This window comes from Haliotis rubra, unplaced genomic scaffold (genome assembly GCF_003918875.1).
Source record: "Haliotis rubra isolate DU_JTF1 unplaced genomic scaffold, ASM391887v1 Scf1289, whole genome shotgun sequence".
Classification (NCBI taxonomy): Eukaryota; Metazoa; Mollusca; class Gastropoda; order Lepetellida; family Haliotidae; genus Haliotis; species Haliotis rubra.
In genome coordinates this window covers 199,832-218,033 of record NW_025765213.1, presented here as the reverse complement: position 1 = coordinate 218,033, position 18,202 = coordinate 199,832, and positions in this window count along the sequence as shown.

The following is an 18,202-nucleotide window of genomic DNA, read 5'->3' as shown; positions in this document are numbered from 1 at the left end:
TTGGTGTGGATGCTTGTGACTTGGTGTGGATGCGTATGACTTGGTTTGGATGCGTATGACTTGGTTTGGATGCGTGTGACTTGGTTTGGATGCTTGTGACTCTGTTTGGATGCTTTTGAGACTTATTTGGATGCTTGTGACTTGGTTTGGATGCGTGGTGACTTGGCTTGGGTGCGTGTGACTTGGTTTGGATGCTTGTGGACTTAGTTTGGATGCGTTCGACTTGGTTTGGATGCGTGGACTTGGTGTGGATGCTTGTGACTTGGTGTGGATGTTTGTGACTTGTTTTGGATGCGTGTGACTTGGCTTTGGATGCTTGTGACTTGTTTGGATGCTTGTGACTTGGTTTGGGTGCGTGTGACTTAGTTTGGATGCGTGTGACTTGGTTTGGATGCGTGGACTTAGTTTGGATGCGTTCTTGGTGTGGATGCGGGTGACTTGGTGTGGATGCTTGTGACTCTGGTTTGGATGCTTGTGATTTGGTTTGGATGCGTGTGACTTGGTGTGGATGCATGTAACTTGGTTTGGATGCGTGTGACTTGGTGTGGATGCTTGTGACTTTGTTTGGATGCTTTCAGTGACTTGGTGTGTGATGCATGTGACTTGGTTTGGGATGTTTGTGACTTGGTTTGGATGCGTGTGACTTGGTTTGGATGCGTGTGACTTGGTTTGGATGCTTGTGACTTAGTTTGGATGCGTCTGACCTGGTTTGGATGCGTGTGACTCTGGTGAGGATGCTTGTGACTTGGTTTGGATGCTTAGTGACTTGGTTTGGATGCTTGTGACTTGGTTTGGATGCGTGTGACTTGGTTTGGATGTGTGTGGACTTGGTTTGGATGCGTGTGACTTGGTTTGGATGCTTGTGGAGTTGGTTTGGATGCGTGTGACTTGGTTTGGATGCGTGTGACTTGGTTTGATGCGTGTGACTTGGTTTGGATGCTTGTGACTTGTGGTGTGGATGCGTGTGACTCTGTTTGGATGCTTGTGACCTAGTTTGGTTGCTTGTGACTTGGTTTGGATGCTTATGACTTGGTTTGGATGCGTGTGGACTTGATTTGGATGCGTGTGACTTAGTTTGGATGTTTGTGACTTGGTTTGGATGCTTGTGACTTGGTTTGGATGCTTGTGACTTGGTTTGGATGCGTGTGACTTGGTTTGGATGCTTGTGACTTGGTTTTGGATGCTTGTGACTTGGTTTGGATGCTTGTGACTTGGTTTGGATGCGTTGTGACTTGGTTTGGATGCGTGTGACTTGGCTTGGATGCTTGTGACTTGGTATGGATGCGTGTGACTTGGTTTGGATGCTTGTGTGACTTGGTTTGGATGCGTGTGACTTGGTTTGGATGCTTGTGACTTGGTTTGGATGCTTGTGACTTGATTTGGATGCGTGTGACTTAGTTTGGATGCTTGTGACTTGGTTTGGATGCTTGTGACTTGGTGTGGATGCTTGTGACTTGGTTTGGATGTTTGTGACTTGGTTGTGACTTGGTTTGGATGCGTGTGACTTGGTGTGGATGCGTGTGACTTGGTTTTGGATGCGTGTGACTTGGTTTGGATGCGTGACTTTGTTTGGATGCTTGTGACTTGGTGTGGATGCGTGTGACTTGGTTTGATGCTTGTGACTTAGTTTGGTTGCTTGTGACTTGGTTTGATGCTTATGACTTGGTTTGGATGCGTGTGACTTGATTTGATGCGTGTGACTTAGTTTGGATGTTTGTGACTTGGTTTGGATGCTTGTGACTTGGTTTGGATGCTTGTGACTTGGTTTGGATGCGTGTGACTTGGTTTGATGCTTGTGACTTGGTTTGGATGCTTGTGACTTGGTTTGGATGCTTGTGACTTGCTTTGGATGCTTGTGACTTGGTTTGGGTGCGTGTGACTTAGTTTGGATGCGTGTGACTCTGGTTTGGATGCGTGTGACTTAGTTTGGATGCGTCTGACTTGAGTGTGGATGCGGGTGACTTTGTGTGGATGCTTGTGGACTTGGCTTTGGATGCTTGTGGATTTGGTTTGGATGCGTGGACTTGGTGTGTGGATGCGTATGACTTGGCTTGGATGCGTGTGACTCAGGTGTGGATGCTTGTGACTTTGTTTGGATGCTTGTGACTTGGTGTGGATGCATGTGGACTTGGTTTGGATGCTTCTAGGACTTGGTTTGGATGCGTGTGACTTGGTTTGGATGCGTGACTTGGTTTGGATGCTTGTGACTTAGCTTTGGATGCGTTCGACCCTGGCTTGGATGCGTGTGACTTGGTGAGGATGCTTGTGACTTGGTTTGGATGCTTGTGACTCTTGGTTTGGATGCTTGTGACTTGGTTTGGATGCGTGCGACTTGGTTTGGATGTGTGTGACTTGGTTTTGGATGCGTGTGACTTGGTTTGGATGCGTGTGACTTAGTTTGGATGCTTGTGACTTGGTTTGGATGCTTGTGACTTGGTTTGGATGCTTGTGACTTGGTTCTGGATGCGCTGTGGCTTGGTGTGGATGCTTGTGACTTGGTTTGGATGTGTGTGTGACTTGGTTTGGATGCTTGTGACTTGGTGTGGATGCGTGTGACTTGGTGTGGATGCGTATGACTTGGTTTGGATGCGTGTGACTTGGTTTGGATGCTTGTGACATGGTTTGGATGCTTGTGACTTGGTTTGGATGCTTGTGACTTGGTTTGGATGCGTGTGACTTGGTGAGGATGTTTGTGGCTTGGTTTGGATGTTTGTGACTTGGTTTGGATGCTTGTGACTTGGTTTGGATGCTTTTGACTTTGGTTTGGATGTGTGTGATTGGTTTGGATGCGTGTGACTTGGTTTGGATGCTTGTGACTTGGTTTGGATGCTTGTGACTTGGTGTGGATGCTTGTGACTTGGTTTGGAAGAGTGTGACTTAGTTTGGATGCTTGTGACTTGGTTTGGATGCTTGTGACTTGGTGTGGATGCTTGTGACTTGGTTTGGATGCGTGTGATTGGTTTGGATGCTTGTGGACTTGGTTTGGATGCTTGTGACTTGGGTTGGATGCTTGTGTGGACTGGTGTGGATGCTTGTGACTTGGTTTGGATGCTTGTGGCTTGGTGTGGATGCGTGTGACTTGGTTTGGATGCTTGTGACTTGGTTTGATGCTTGTGACTTGGTGTGGATGCTTGTGACTTGGTGTGGATGCTTGTGACTTGGTTTGGATGCGTGGATTGGTTTGATGCTTGTGACTTGGTTTGATGCTTGTGACTTGGTTTGGATGCTTGTGACTTGGTGTGGATGCTTGTGACTTGGTGTGGATGCGTATGACTTGGTTTGGATGCGTATGACTTGGTTTGGATGCGTGTGACTTGGTTTGGATGCTTGTGACTCTGTTTGGATGCTTGAGACTTATTTGGATGCTTGTGACTTGGTTTGGATGCGTGTGACTTGGCTTGGATGCGTGTGACTTGGTTTGATGTGCTTGTGACTTAGTTTGGATGTTCGACTTGGTTTGGATGCGTGTGACTTGGTGTGGATGCTTGTGACTTGGTGTGGATGTTTGTGACTTGTTTTGGATGCGTGTGACTTGGTTTGGATGCTTGTGACTTGTTTGGATGCTTGTGACTTGGTTTGGGTGCGTGTGACTTAGCTTTGATGCGTGTGACTTGGTTTGGATGCGTGGACTTAGTTTGGATGCGTGTCTGACTTGGTGTGGATGCGGGTGACTTGGTGTGGATGCTTGTGTGACTTGGTTTGGATGCTTGTGATTTGGTTTGGATGCGTGTGACTTGGTGTGGATGCGTATGACTTGGTTTGGATGCGTGTGACTTGGTGTGGATGCTTGTGACTTTGTTTGGATGCTTGTGACTTGGTGTGGATGCATGTGACTTGGTTTGGATGCTTGTGACTTGGTTTGGATGCGTGTGACTTGGTTTGGATGCGTGTGGACTTGGTTTGGATGCTTGTGACTTAGTTTGGATGCGTTCGACCTGGTTTGGATGCGTGTGACTTGGTGAGGATGCTTGTGACTTGGTTTGGATGCTTGTGACTTGGTTTGGATGCTTGTGACTTGGTTTGGATGCGTGTGACTTGGTTTGGATGTGTGTGACTTGGTTTGGATGCGTGTGACTTGGTTTGGATGCTTGTGAGTTGGTTTGGATGTGTGTGACTTGGTTTGGATGCGTGTGACTTGGTTTGGATGCGTGTGACTTGGTTTGGATGCTTGTGACTTGGTGTGGATGCGTGTGGACTCTGTTTGGATGCTTGTGACCTAGTTTGGTTGCTTGTGACTCTGGTTTGGATGCTTATGACTCTGGTTTGGATGCGTGTGACTTGATTTGGATGCGTGTGACTTAGTTTGGATGTTTGTGACTTGGTTTGGATGCTTGTGACTTGGTTTGGATGCTTGTGACTTGGTTTGGATGCGTGTGACTTGGTTTGGATGCTTGTGACTTGGTTTGGATGCTTGTGACTTGGTTTGGATGCTTGTGACTTGGTTTGGATGCGTGTGACTTGGTTTGGATGCGTGTGACTTGGTTTGGATGCTTGTGACTTGGTTTGGATGCGTGTGACTTGGTTTGGATGCTTGTGACTTGGTTTGGATGCGTGTGACTTGGTTTGGATGTTTGTGACTTGGTTTGGATGCTTGTGACTTGATTTGGATGCGTGTGACTTAGTTTGATGCTTGTGACTTGGTTTGGATGCTTGTGACTTGGTGTGGATGCTTGTGACTTGGTTTGGATGTTTGTGACTTGGTTGTGACTTGGTTTGGATGCGTGTGACTTGGTGTGGATGCGTGTGACTTGGTTTGGATGCGTGTGACTTGGTTTGGATGCGTGTGACTTTGTTTGGATGCTTGTGACTTGGTGTGGATGCGTGTGACTTGGTTTGGATGCTTGTGACTTAGTTTGGTTGCTTGTGACTTGGTTTGGATGCTTATGACTTGGTTTGGATGCGTGTGACTTGATTTGGATGCGTGTGACTTAGTTTGGATGTTTGTGACTTGGTTTGGATGCTTGTGACTTGGTTTGGATGCTTGTGACTTGGTTTGGATGCGTGTGACTTGGTTTGGATGCTTGTGACTTGGTTTGCATGCTTGTGACTTGGTTTGGATGCTTGTGACTTGTTTGGATGCTTGTGACTTGGTTTGGGTGCGTGTGACTTAGTTTGGATGCGTGTGACTTGGTTTGGATGCGTGTGGACTTAGTTTGGATGCGTCTGACTTGGTGTGGATGCGGGTGACTTGGTGTGGATGCTTGTGACTTGGTTTGGATGCTTGTGGATTTGGTTTGGATGCGTGTGACTTGGTGTGGATGCGTATGACTTGGTTTGGATGCGTGTGACTTGGTGTGGATGCTTGTGACTTTGTTTGGATGCTTGTGACTTGGTGTGGATGCATGTGGACTTGGTTTGGATGCTTTGTGACTTGGTTTGGATGCGTGTGGACTTGGTTTGGATGCGTGTGACTTGGTTTGGATGCTTGTGACTTAGTTTGGATGCGTTCGACCTGGTTTGGATGCGTGGACTTGGTGAGGATGCTTGTGACTTGGTTTGGATGCTTGTGACTTGGTTTGGATGCTTGTGACTTGGTTTGGATGCGTGTGACTTGGTTTGGATGTGTGGACTTGGTTTGGATGCGTGTGACTTGGTTTGGATGCGTGTGACTTAGTTTGGATGCTTGTGACTTGGTTTGGATGCTTGTGACTTGGTGTGGATGCTTGTGGACTTGGTTTGGAAGAGTGTGACTTAGTTTGGATGCTTGTGACTTGGTTTGATGCTTGTGACTTGGTGTGGATGCTTGTGACTTGGTTTGGATGCGTGTGATTGGTTTGGATGCTTGTGACTTGGTTTGGATGCTTGTGACTTGGTTGGATGCTTGTGACTTGGTGTGGATGCTTGTGACTTGGTTTGGATGCTTGTGGCTTGGTGTGGATGCGTGTGGACTTGGTTTGGATGCTTGTGACTTGGTTTGGATGCTTGTGGACTTGGTGTGGATGCTTGTGACTTGGTGTGGATGCTTGTGACTTGGTTTGGATGCGTGTGATTGGTTTGGATGCTTGTGACTTGGTTTGGATGCTTGTGACTTGGTTTGGATGCTTGTGACTTGGTGTGGATGCTTGTGACTTGGTGTGGATGCGTATGACTTGGTTTGGATGCATATGACTTGGTTTGGATGCGTGTGACTTGGTTTGATGCTTGTGACTCTGTTTGGATGCTTGAGACTTATTTGGATGCTTGTGACTTGGTTTGGATGCGTGTGACTTGGCTTGGATGCGTGTGACTTGGTTTGGATGCTTGTGACTTAGTTTGGATGCGTGTCTGACTTGGTTTGGATGCGTGTGACTTGGTGTGGATGCTTGTGACTTGGTGTGGATGTTTGTGACTTGTTTTGGATGCGTGTGACTTGGTTTGGATGCTTGTGACTTGTTTGGATGCTTGGCCAGTGACTTGGTTTGGGTGCGTGTGACTTTAGTTTGGATGCGTGTGACTTGGTTTGGATGCGTGTGACTTAGTTTGGATGCGTCTGACTTGGTGTGGATGCGGGTGACTTGGTGTGGATGCTTGTGACTTGGTTCTGGATGCTTGTGATTTGGTTTGGATGCGTGTGACTTGGTGTGGATGCGTATGACTTGGTTTGGATGCGTGTGACTTGGTGTGGATGCTTGTGGACTTTGTTTGGATGCTTGTGACTTGGTGTGGATGCATGTGACTTGGTTTGGATGCTTGTGACTTGGTTTGGATGCGTGTGACTTGGTTTGGATGCGTGTGACTTGGTTTGGATGCTTGTGACTTAGTTTGGATGCGTCTCGACCTGGTTTGGATGCGTGACTTGGTGAGGATGCTTGTGACTTGGTTTGGATGCTTGTGACTTGGTTTGGATGCTTGTGACTTGGTTTGGATGCGTGTGACTTGGTTTGGATGTGTGTGACTTGGTTTGGATGCGTGTGACTTGGTTTGGGATGCTTGTGAGTTGGTTTGGATGCGTGTGACTTGGTTTGGATGCGTGACTTGGTTTGGATGCGTGTGACTTGGTTTGGATGCTTCAGACTTGGTGTGGATGCGTGTGACTCTGTTTGGATGCTTGTGACCTAGTTTGGTTGCTTCAGACTTGGTTTGATGCTTATGACTTGGTTTGGATGCGTGTGGACTTGATTTGGATGCGTGTGACTTAGTTTGATGTTTGTGACTTGGTTTGGATGCTTGTGACTTGGTTTGGATGCTTGTGGACTTGGTTTGGATGCGTGTGACTTGGCTCTGGATGCTTGTGACTTGGTTTGATGCTTGTGACTTGGTTTGATGCTTGTGACTTGGTTTGGATGCGTGACTTGGTTTGGATGCGTGTGACTTGGTTTGGATGCTTGTGACTTGGTATGGATGCGTGTGGACTTGGTTTGATGTTTGTGACTTGGTTTGGATGCGTGTGACTTGGTTTGATGCTTGTGTGACTTGGTTTGGATGCTTGTGACTTGATTTGGATGCGTGTGACTTAGTTTGGATGCTTGTGAGACTTGGTTTGGATGCTTGTGACTTGGTGTGGATGCTTGTGACTTGGTTTGGATGTTTTGTAGACTTGGTTGTGACTTGGTTTGATGCGTGTGACTTGGTGTGGATGCGTGTGGACTTGGTTTGGATGCGTGTGGACTTGGTTTGGATGCGTGTGACTTTGTTTGGATGCTTGTGACTTGGTGTGGATGCGTGTGACTTGGTTTGGATGTTTGTGACTTAGTTTGGTTGTTTGTGACTTGGTTTGGATGCTTATGACTTGGTTTGGATGCGTGTGACTTGATTTGGATGCGTGTGACTTAGTTTGGATGTTTGTGACTTGGTTTGGATGCTTGTGACTTGGTTTGGATGCTTGTGACTTGGTTTGGATGCGTGTAGTGACTTGGTTTGGATGCTTGTGACTTGGTTTGGATGCTTGTGACTTGGTTTGGATGCTTGTGACTTGGTTTGGATGCGTGTGACTTGGTTTGGATGCGTGTGACTTGGTTTGATGCTTGTGACTTGGTGTGGATGCGTGTGTGACTTGGTTTGGATGCTTGTGACTTGGTTTGGATGCGTGTGACTTGGTTTGGATGCTTGTGACTTGGTTTGGATGCTTGTGACTTGATTTGGATGCGTGTGACTTAGTTTGGATGCCAGGACTTGGTTTGGATGCTTGTGACTTGGTGTGTGGATGCTTGTGACTTGGTTTGATGTTTGTGACTCTGGTTGTGACTTGGTTTGGATGCGTGACTTGGTGTGGATGCATTATGACTTGGTTTGGATGCTTATGGCTTGGTTTGGATGCTTGTGACTTGGTTTGGATGTTTGTGACTTGGTTGTGAGTTGGTGGATGCGTGTGACTTGGTTTGGATGCTTGTGACTTGGTTTGGATGCTTGTGACTTGGTTTGGATGCTTGTGACTTGGTTTGGATGTTTGTGGACTTGGTTGTGACTTGGTGTGGATGCGTGTGACTTGGTGTGGATGCGTGACTTGGTTTGGATGCTTGTGACTTGGTTTGGATGCGTATGGACTTGGTTTGGATGCTTATGACTTGGTTTGATGCGTGTGACTTAGCTTGGATGCGTGTGACATGGTTTGGATGCTTGTGACTCTGTTTGGATGCATGTGACTCTGTTTGGATGCATGTGACTCTGTTTGGATGTTTGTGACTTGGTTTGGATGCGTGTGACTTGGTTTGGATGCGTGTGACTGTTTGGATGCATCTGACTCCTGTTTGGATGCATGTGACTCTGTTTGGATGCTTGTGACTTGGCTTGTGACTTGGTTTGGATGCGTGTGACTTGGTGTGGGATGCGTGTGACTTGGTTTGGATGCGTGTGGACTTGGTTTGGATGCGTGTGACTTTGTTTGGATGCTTGTGGACTTGGTGTGGATGCGTGTGGACTTGGTTTGGATGCTTGTGACTTAGTCTGGTTGTTTGTGACTTGGCTCTTGATGCTTATGACCCTTGGCCTTTGGATGCGTGTGACTTGATTTGGATGCGTGTGACTTAGTTTGGATGTTTGTGGACTTGGTTTGGATGCTTGTGACTCTGGTTTGGGTGCGTGTGACTTAGTTTGATGCGTGTGGACTCTGGTTTGGATGCGTGTGGACTTAGTTTTCTTGGAGTTCTGACTGGTGGGATGCGGGTGGACTTGGTGTGGATGCCTTGTGACTTGGTTTGGATGTTTGTGGATTTGGTTTGGATGCGTGTGACTTGGTGTGGATGCGTATGACTTGGTTTGGATGCGTGTGACTTGGTGTGGATGCTTGTGACTTTGTTTGGATGCTTTTGACTTGGTGTGGATGCATGTGACTTGGTTTGGATGCTTGTGGACTTGGTCTTTGGATGCGTGTGTGGACTTGGTTTCTGATGTGTGGACTTGGTTTGGATGCCTGGTGGGACTTTAGTTTGGATGCGTCTCGGACCTGGCTCTTGGATGCGTGTGGACTCTGGTGAGGATGTCCTGGTGACTTGGTTTTGGATGCTTTCAGACTTGGTTCTGATGCTTCAGACTTGGTTTGGATGCGTGTGACTTGGCTTGGATGTGTGACTTGGTTTGGATGCGTGACTTAGGTTTGGATGCTTGTGAGTTGGTTTGGATGCGTGTGGACTTGGTTTGGATGCGCGGACTTGGTTTGGATGCGTGCGTGACTTGGTTTGGATGCCTTGTGGACTTGTGTGATGCGTGTGACTCTGTTTGGATGCTTGTGACCTAGGCCTATTGCTTAGACTTGGTTTGATGCTTGGTGACTTGGTTTGATGCGTGTGGACTTGATTTGGATGCGTGTGACTTAGTTTGGATAAGTGTTTGTGACTTGGTTTGGATGTTTGTGACTCGGTTTGGATGCTTCAGGACTTGGTTTGGATGCGTGTGGACTTGGTTTGGATGCTCATGACTTGGTTTGATGCTTGTGACTTGGCACTGATGCTTCTGTGACTCTGGCCTTGATGCGTGTGACTTGGTTTGGATGCGTGTGGACTTTGGTTTGGATGCTTGTGACTTGGTATGGATGCAGTGGACGGGCCGGATGCTTTGTGACTTGGTTTGGATGCGTGTGGACTTGGTTCTGATGTGCTTGTGGACTTGGTTTGATGCTGCGGACTTGATTTGATGCGTGGACTTAGTTTGGATGCTTGTGACTCTGGTTGGATGCTTGTGACCTGTGGATGCCAGTGACTCCAGCTTTGATGTTTGTGGACTTGGCTTGTGACTTGGTTTGGATGCGTGTGGACTTGGTGTGGATGTGCGTGTGACTTGGTTTGGATGCGTGTGGACTGGTTTGGATGCGTAGTGACTTTGTTTGGATGCTGTGACTTGGTGTGGACGCGTGTGGACTTGGTTGGATGTGCATGCACTTCTAGTTTATTGCTTGTGATTTGGCTTGGATGCTTGCGACTTGGTTTTGGATGCGTGCGGACTTGATTTGATGTGTGTGGACTTTGTGACTTACGGATGCTTTTGTGACTTGGTTTGATGTTTGTGACTCATTTGGGATGTTTGTGACTTGATTTGGATGCGGACCGAATTTGATATTTGACCTGGTTTGATGGACTTGGTTTGGATGCTTCTTGTGGACTTGGTTTGGATGTGTGTGACTTGTCTGATGTCAGGATGCGTGACTAGCCTGATGCCGGTAGACTTGGTTTCCGATGACTTGGATGACTTGGCTCTGATGCGTGGACTTGGTTTGATGCTTGTGATTTGGATTGCTTCAGACTATTTTGATGCTTTGGTGGACTTGGTTTGGACGCTTTAAATCATCTGGATGCTTCGCGACCGGACGTGGACTGACGCCGGTGACTCGGTTCTGGATGCTTGTGACTCAAGTGTGGACGTTCCTCAGACCCGGCTCTGGACGTTTGGTGGACTTGGCTTGTGGACTTCTAGCTCTGGATGCGCACCTTGGTGGAATGCGTAAGGACTGCAGTTTGGATGCTTATGCCTAGCCTTGGATGCTTCTGTGACTTGGTTTGGATGTTTGTGACCTTGGTTGTGGAGTTGGTGTGGATGCGTGTGGACTTGGTTTGGATGCTTCAGTGGACGGGCTTTGAGGCCAGTGACCTGTATTCTGGATGCTTGTGGACTTGGTTTGGATGTTCGGTGACCATGGTTGTGACTCAAGTGTGGACGCGTGACTCGGTGGGATGCGGACTCTATTTTGAGGCTGTGGACCTGGCTTCTGATGCGCGTACGGATCTGGTTTGATGCTTATGACTTGGCTTTGGATGCGTGTGACTTAGCTTTGGATGCGTGACATGGTTTGGATGTTTGTGACTCCAGTCTTGGATGCATGTGACTCCTGTTTGGATGCATGTGACCTGTTTGGATGCTTTGGTGACCTCTGGTTTGGATGCGTGCGACTTGGTTTGATGCGTGTGACTGTTTGGATGCATCTGACTCTGTTTGGATGCATGTGGACTCTGTTTGGATGCTTGTGGACTTGGTTGTGACTTGGTTTGGATGCGTGTGACTTTGGTGTGGATGCGCGTGACTTGGCTCAGATGGGGATGTGTGACTTGGTTTGGATGCGTGACTTTGTTTGGATGCTTGTGGACTTGGTGGATGCGTGTGGACTTGGTTTGATGTTTGTGACTTAGTTTGGTCGCTTGTGACTCTTGGTTTGATGCTTATGACTTGGTTTGGATGCGTGTGACTCCAGATTTGGATGCGTGTGGACTTAGTTTGATGTTTGTGACTCTGGTTTGATGCCTGGGACTTGGTTTGCATGCTTGTGGACTTATTTGGATGCGTGACTTGGTATACAATGCCAGTGGACTTGGTTTGATAAAGCCAGACTTGGTTTCTGATGCTTGTGACTTGGTTTGGATGCGGGTGACTTGGCTCTCTGATGCGTGGTGGATCAGTTCTGATGTTTGTGACTTGGTGTGGATGCAGTGTGACTTTAATTTCAATGCTTCAGGACTCTGTTATTTGGATGCGTGTGGACTTGGTTTGGATGTTTGTGACTTGGTTTGGATGCTTGTGACTTGACTTGGATGCGTGCGGACTTCTAGTTTGGATGCTTGGTGGACTTGAAGCTCTAGCTGCTTCAGACTTGGTGTGGATGCTTGTGGACTTGGTTTGGATAAGCTTCAGGACTTGCTGTGGACTTTGGTTTGGATGCGTGTGGACTTGGTGTGGATGCGTATGACTTGGCTTGGATGCTTATGGCTTGGTTTGGATAGTGCCAGTGACTTGGTTTTGGATGGGGTTTTCAGACTTGGCTGTGGAGTTGGTGTGGATGCGTGTGACTTGGTTTGGATGCTTGTGACTGGTTTTGGATGCTTCAGACTTGGTTTGGATGCTTGCAGACTGGCTCTGGAGGTTTTGTGGACTCTGGCTGTGACTTGCGTGGGTGGGATGTGACTTGGTGTGTGGATGCGTGTGACTTGGTTCTCAGATGCTTGTGACTTGGTTTGATGTACATGACTTGGCTCTTGGATGCTTATGACTTGGTTTGGATGCGTGTGACTTAGTTTTGGATGCGTGTGACATGGTTTGGATGCTTGTGACTCTGTTTGGATGCATGTGACTCTGTTTGGATGTGGTATGTGACTCTGTTTGGATGCTTGTGACTTGGTTTGGATGCGTGTGACTTGGTTTGATGCGTTTGACTGTTCTGGATGCATCTTGACTCTGTTTCTTGGATGGGTGACTCTTGTCGGATGCTTGTGACTTGGGTTTGGATGCGTGTGACTTGGTTTGGATGCGTGTGACTGTTTGGATGCATCTGACTCTGTTTGGATGCATGTGACTCCTGTTTTGGATGCTTGTGACTTTGGTTTGGATGCGTGTGACTCTGTTTGGACGTGTGTGACTTGGCTTGGATGCTCGTGTTCAGAAGAATTTGTCAGTTGTTATTTTGCATGACTCGCTATGCATATTCTGGTCTACTATGGATTGACCTCAGAGTTAAAGAACGAGTATGTCTCTTCTTCAGATATTGTGTCTGTGCTAACGCCTGGTTTCCAATTCAATAAGGTGATGGGCAATCCCTCGCTGGTGATCAACATTTTCTTGGTATCAAAGTAACCGCGAAGTAACATTTCAATCCATTTTATAAACTAATCAATATTTTCTCAACCCTACATCTTTGATACTTTAATCTTTAAGCTTTATGATCAAACACTTTATATTTGGCATCGTGTATACTGGCTTGTGTGCCTTAAAGGTGCATGATTTTAGGGCTGGTTGACATCACGCAACATACAGAACACGTTCCCCATTATTTTATGAATATATGCTAAATAGATATACAGTCCAGAAATTGAGCCATAAAAATACAACAATGATAATAATATGCAACAAAAAGCGACATGTCGACAGTCACTTGACGGCAGTCATGGCCCTTTTATACTCATAACTCATGACCCAAATATAATCTGATGATTCCCCATCCCACACCACCTCCCTTTCCCCGGTTACTGACCCCGGCTGACAGCTGGAAGTTGGTCACATCGCGTGTCACAGTGATAGTCTCTGTACTCAATGACGTCATTCTCTTTGTTGGCGCATCCTACCGGGAATTATATATGGTATATGAAACATAACATTCCTAAATTATATTATGTGCTTCTCCGTCTGTCTACAACCATCAACCATTAAGATGTGACCCCAACTGTTCCAACCCGTAATTATATTGTATACTCCTCCGTCTGTCTACAACCATCAACCATTAGGATGTGACCCCAACTGTTCCAACCCGTAATTATATTGTATACTCCTCCATCTGTCTACGCCAGGAACTGGAAATATTCTGCCAAATACATGGGTGACATTGGAACTGTATAACTAATGTGAGATATAGAGGCTAACTAATAGACCAGTATAGTCTACTAATAGTCTCACGTGTGGGAGCGACTGTGATGGCATTGTTCATCACTAACATTGACATGTAACCCGGTATGTCCTAACCAGTAATTATATCTGTCTACAACCGTCAACCATTAGGACGTGACCACCTATCTTCCAACCCGGAATTATATTGTATACTCCTCCATCTGTCTACAACCATCAACCATTAGGACGTGACCCCAACTGTTCCAACCCGTAATTATATTGTGTGCTTCTCCGTCTGTCTACAACCATCAACCATTAAGATGTGACCCCAACTGTTCCAACCAGTAATTATATTGTATACTCCTCCATCTGTCTACAACCATCAACCATTAAGATGTGACCCCAACTGTTCCAACCCGTAATTATATTGCATGCTCCTCCGTCTGTCTACAACCATCAACCATTAGGATGTGACCCCAACTGTTCCAACCCGTAATTATATTGCATGCTCCTCCATCTGTCTACAACCATCAACCATTAGGACGTGACCACCTATCTTCCAACCCGTAATTATATTGTATATTCCTCCATCTGTCTACAACCATCAACCATTAGGACGTGACCCCAACTGTTCCAACCCGTAATTATATTATGTGCTTCTCCGTCTGTCTACAACCATCAACCATTTGGACGTGACCCCAACTGTTCCAACCCGTAATTATATTGCATGCTCCTCCGTCTGTCTACAACCATCAACCATTAGGATGTGACCCCAACTGTTCCAACCCGTAATTATATTGCATGCTTCTCCATCTGTCTACAACCATCAACCATTAGGACGTGACCCCAACTGTTCCAACCGTAATTATATTGCATGCTCCTCCGTCTGTCTACAACCATCAATCATTAGGATGTGACCCCAACTGTTCCAACCCGTAATTATATTGTATACTCCTCCATCTGTCTACGCCAGGAACTGGAAATATTCTGCCAAATACATGGGTGACATTGGAACTGTATAACTAATGTGAGATATAGAGGCTAACTAATAGACCAGTATAGTCTACTAATAGTCTCACGTGTGGGAGCGACTGTGATGGCATTGTTCATCACTAATATTGACATGTAACCCGGTATGTCCTAACCAGTAATTATATCTGTCTACAACCATCAACCATTAGGACGTGACCACCTATCTTCCAACCCGTAATTATAGTGTATGCTCCTCCATCTGTCTACAACCATCAACCATTAGGACGTGACCCCAACTGTTCCAACCTGTAATTATGTTGTATGCTCCTCAATCTGTCTACAACCATCAACCATTAGGACGTGACCACCTATCATCCAACCTGTAATTGAAGCACTGCAGTCTGTCTACAATCACCAAGCATTAGGACATGACCCCATATCTTCCAGCCTGTAATTGAAGCACTGCAGTCTGTCTACAACCACCAAGCATTAGGACATGACCCCATATCTTCCAGCCTGTAATTGAAGCACTGCAGTCTGTCTACAACCCCCAAGCATTAGGACATGACCCCATATCTTCCAGCCTGTAATTGAAGCACTGCAGTCTGCCTACAACCCCCAAGCATTAGGACACGACCCCATATCTTCCAGCCTGTTATTGAAGCACTGCAGTCTGTCTACAACCCCCAAGCATTAGGACACGACCCCATATCTTCCAGCCTGTAATTGAAACACTGCAGTCTGCCTACAACGTCTTAACCTAATGCTGTAACACCAGATGTGTATCCTGGTAATGTAACTGTATGCACTGCCGCCTGTCTACAACCACCTGTCATTAGGATGTTTTTTCTATAAACTAGTATGTAAAGATTAACGCCGTTTATTTATCATGTAAATTCATAAATATCTGATCGTAAATGTAAAATTGTTGTAAATGTAACCTCTACTGGTAATGTGTTTGTTGATCGATTTTCCCCTCGAGGGTATTTTACCTTTAACGTTTTGATAAAGCACATGGCAACTGTCGTTTACAGAGGTCCACGTATTCATCAAACATAGAAGGAAAAAGGCCGCAGCTTCAAGTACACAATGGGTAGGACGAGTGACAATATCCCACTGTTGTCCTCCTACAGCCATCTGTTGCTGGTGTACTTCTCTACTGACAATATATCTTCTCCGGTCTCCTGACCAAAGGAGAAGATAAGTTTCTTGATAGGTTCCCTGACAATATGACAGCCTGGTTGGTCCTACGACAGACGTATCTGTCACATCACGGCGAGATATACATTATCACTTCGTTAGTAACAACATTCCACAAATTAATATTCAGTTCTTTATCAACGGTTAGCTTTTCGTACTACAATAAACTCTCTGCGAGCTGATTCAGAGAAGCGGAGTCCCCTTCTGCCACACACTGTTAAGTACCTCCATCATAAAAGGATGCCAGAAGAAAAAGAAACATTTCCACATTAATCGATCATCCCTGTCAAGTCCTTATCGATAAGATATCCTCCCCGACAAGGCACCAAAGGTTAGTGTATCCGAACATGATGGTCTCAGGTCAGTGAACATGTGAACTCGCCTTCAGCCATATAATATGTGTTTTGTGAAGTTAGCCCCAATGACATTTAACGTATATGTTCACCATACACGTGCCCGAGTAGGTTTCACTGGTGTGTTCACTAGACTTTCACTGACGTGTTCACTGTATAAGTGCCCGAGTAGACTTTCACTTTACAAGTGCCCAAGTTGACTTTCACTGACGTATTCACTAGACTTTCTCTGACGTGTTCACTGTGCATGTGCCCGAGTAGACTTTCACTGTACAAGTGCCCAAGTTGACTTTCACTGACGTGTTCACTGTACATGTGCCCAAGTAACCTTTCACTGACGTGTTCACTAGACTCTCACTGACGTGTTCACTGTACATGTGCCCGAGTAACCTTTCACTGACGTGTTCACTAGACTTTCACTGACGTGTTCACTGTACATGTGCCCAAGTAACCTTTCACTGACGTGTTCACTAGACTCTCACTGACGTGTTCACTGTACATGTGCCCAAGTAACCTTTCACTGACGTGTTCACTAGACTTTCACTGACGTGTTCACTAGACTTTCACTGACGTGTTTACTAGGCTTCCACTGAAGTGTTCACTAGACTTTCACTGACGTGTTCACTGTACATGTGCCCGAGTAGACTTTCACTGACTTGTTCAGTAGACTTTCGCTGATGTGTTCGCCATACACGTGTCCGAGTAGGTTTCACTGGTGTGTTCACTACATGTTCACTGGCGTGTTCATTAGACTTTAACTGACTTGTTCACTGTACAAGTGCCCAAGTAGGCTTCCACTAACGTGTTCACTGGACTTTCACTGACTTGTTCACTGTACATGTGTCCGACTGGACTTTCACTGACGTGTTCACTGTTCATGTGCCCAAGTAGGCTTCCACTGACGTATTCACTAGACTTTCTCTGACGTGTTCACTGTGCATGTGCCCGAGTAGACTTTCACTGTACAAGTGCCCAAGTTGACTTTCACTGACGTGTTCACTGTACATGTGCCCGAGTAGACTTTCACTGACGTGTTCACTAGACTTTCACTGACGTGTTCACTGTACATGTGCCCGAGTAGACTTTTACTGTACAAGTGCCCAAGTTGACTTTCACTGACGTGTTCACTGTACATGTGCCCGAGTAACCTTTCACTGACGTGTTCACTAGACTTTCACTGACGTGTTCACTGTACATGTGCCCAAGTAACCTTTCACTGACGTGTTCACTAGACTCTCACTGACGTGTTCACTGTACATGTGCCCGAGTAACCTTTCACTGACGTGTTCACTAGACTTTCACTGACGTGTTCACTGTACATGTGCCCAAGTAACCTTTCACTGACGTGTTCACTGGACTCTCACTGACGTGTTCACTGTACATGTGCCCGAGTAACCTTTCACTGACGTGTTCACTAGACTTTCACTGACGTGTTCACTAGACTTTCACTGACGTGTTTACTAGGCTTCCACTGAAGTGTTCACTAGACTTTCACTGACGTGTTCACTGTACATGTGCCCGAGTAGACTTTCACTGACTTGTTCAGTAGACTTTCGCTGATGTGTTCGCCATACACGTGTCCGAGTAGGTTTCACTGGTGTGTTCACTACACGTTCACTGGCGTGTTCATTAGACTTTAACTGACTTGTTCACTGTACAAGTGCCCAAGTAGGCTTCCACTAACGTGTTCACTGGACTTTCACTGACTTGTTCACTGTACATGTGTCCGACTGGACTTTCACTGACGTGTTCACTGTTCATGTGCCCAAGTAGGCTTCCACTGACGTATTCACTAGACTTTCTCTGACGTGTTCACTGTACATGTGACAGAGTAGACTTTGTCATGTTCACTGTACATGTATCAGAGTAGACTTTCACTGACGTGTTCACTGTATATGTGCTCAAGTAGAACTTTCACTGTCCTTTACATTTCCGAGTAGACTCCCATTGACGCGTTCACT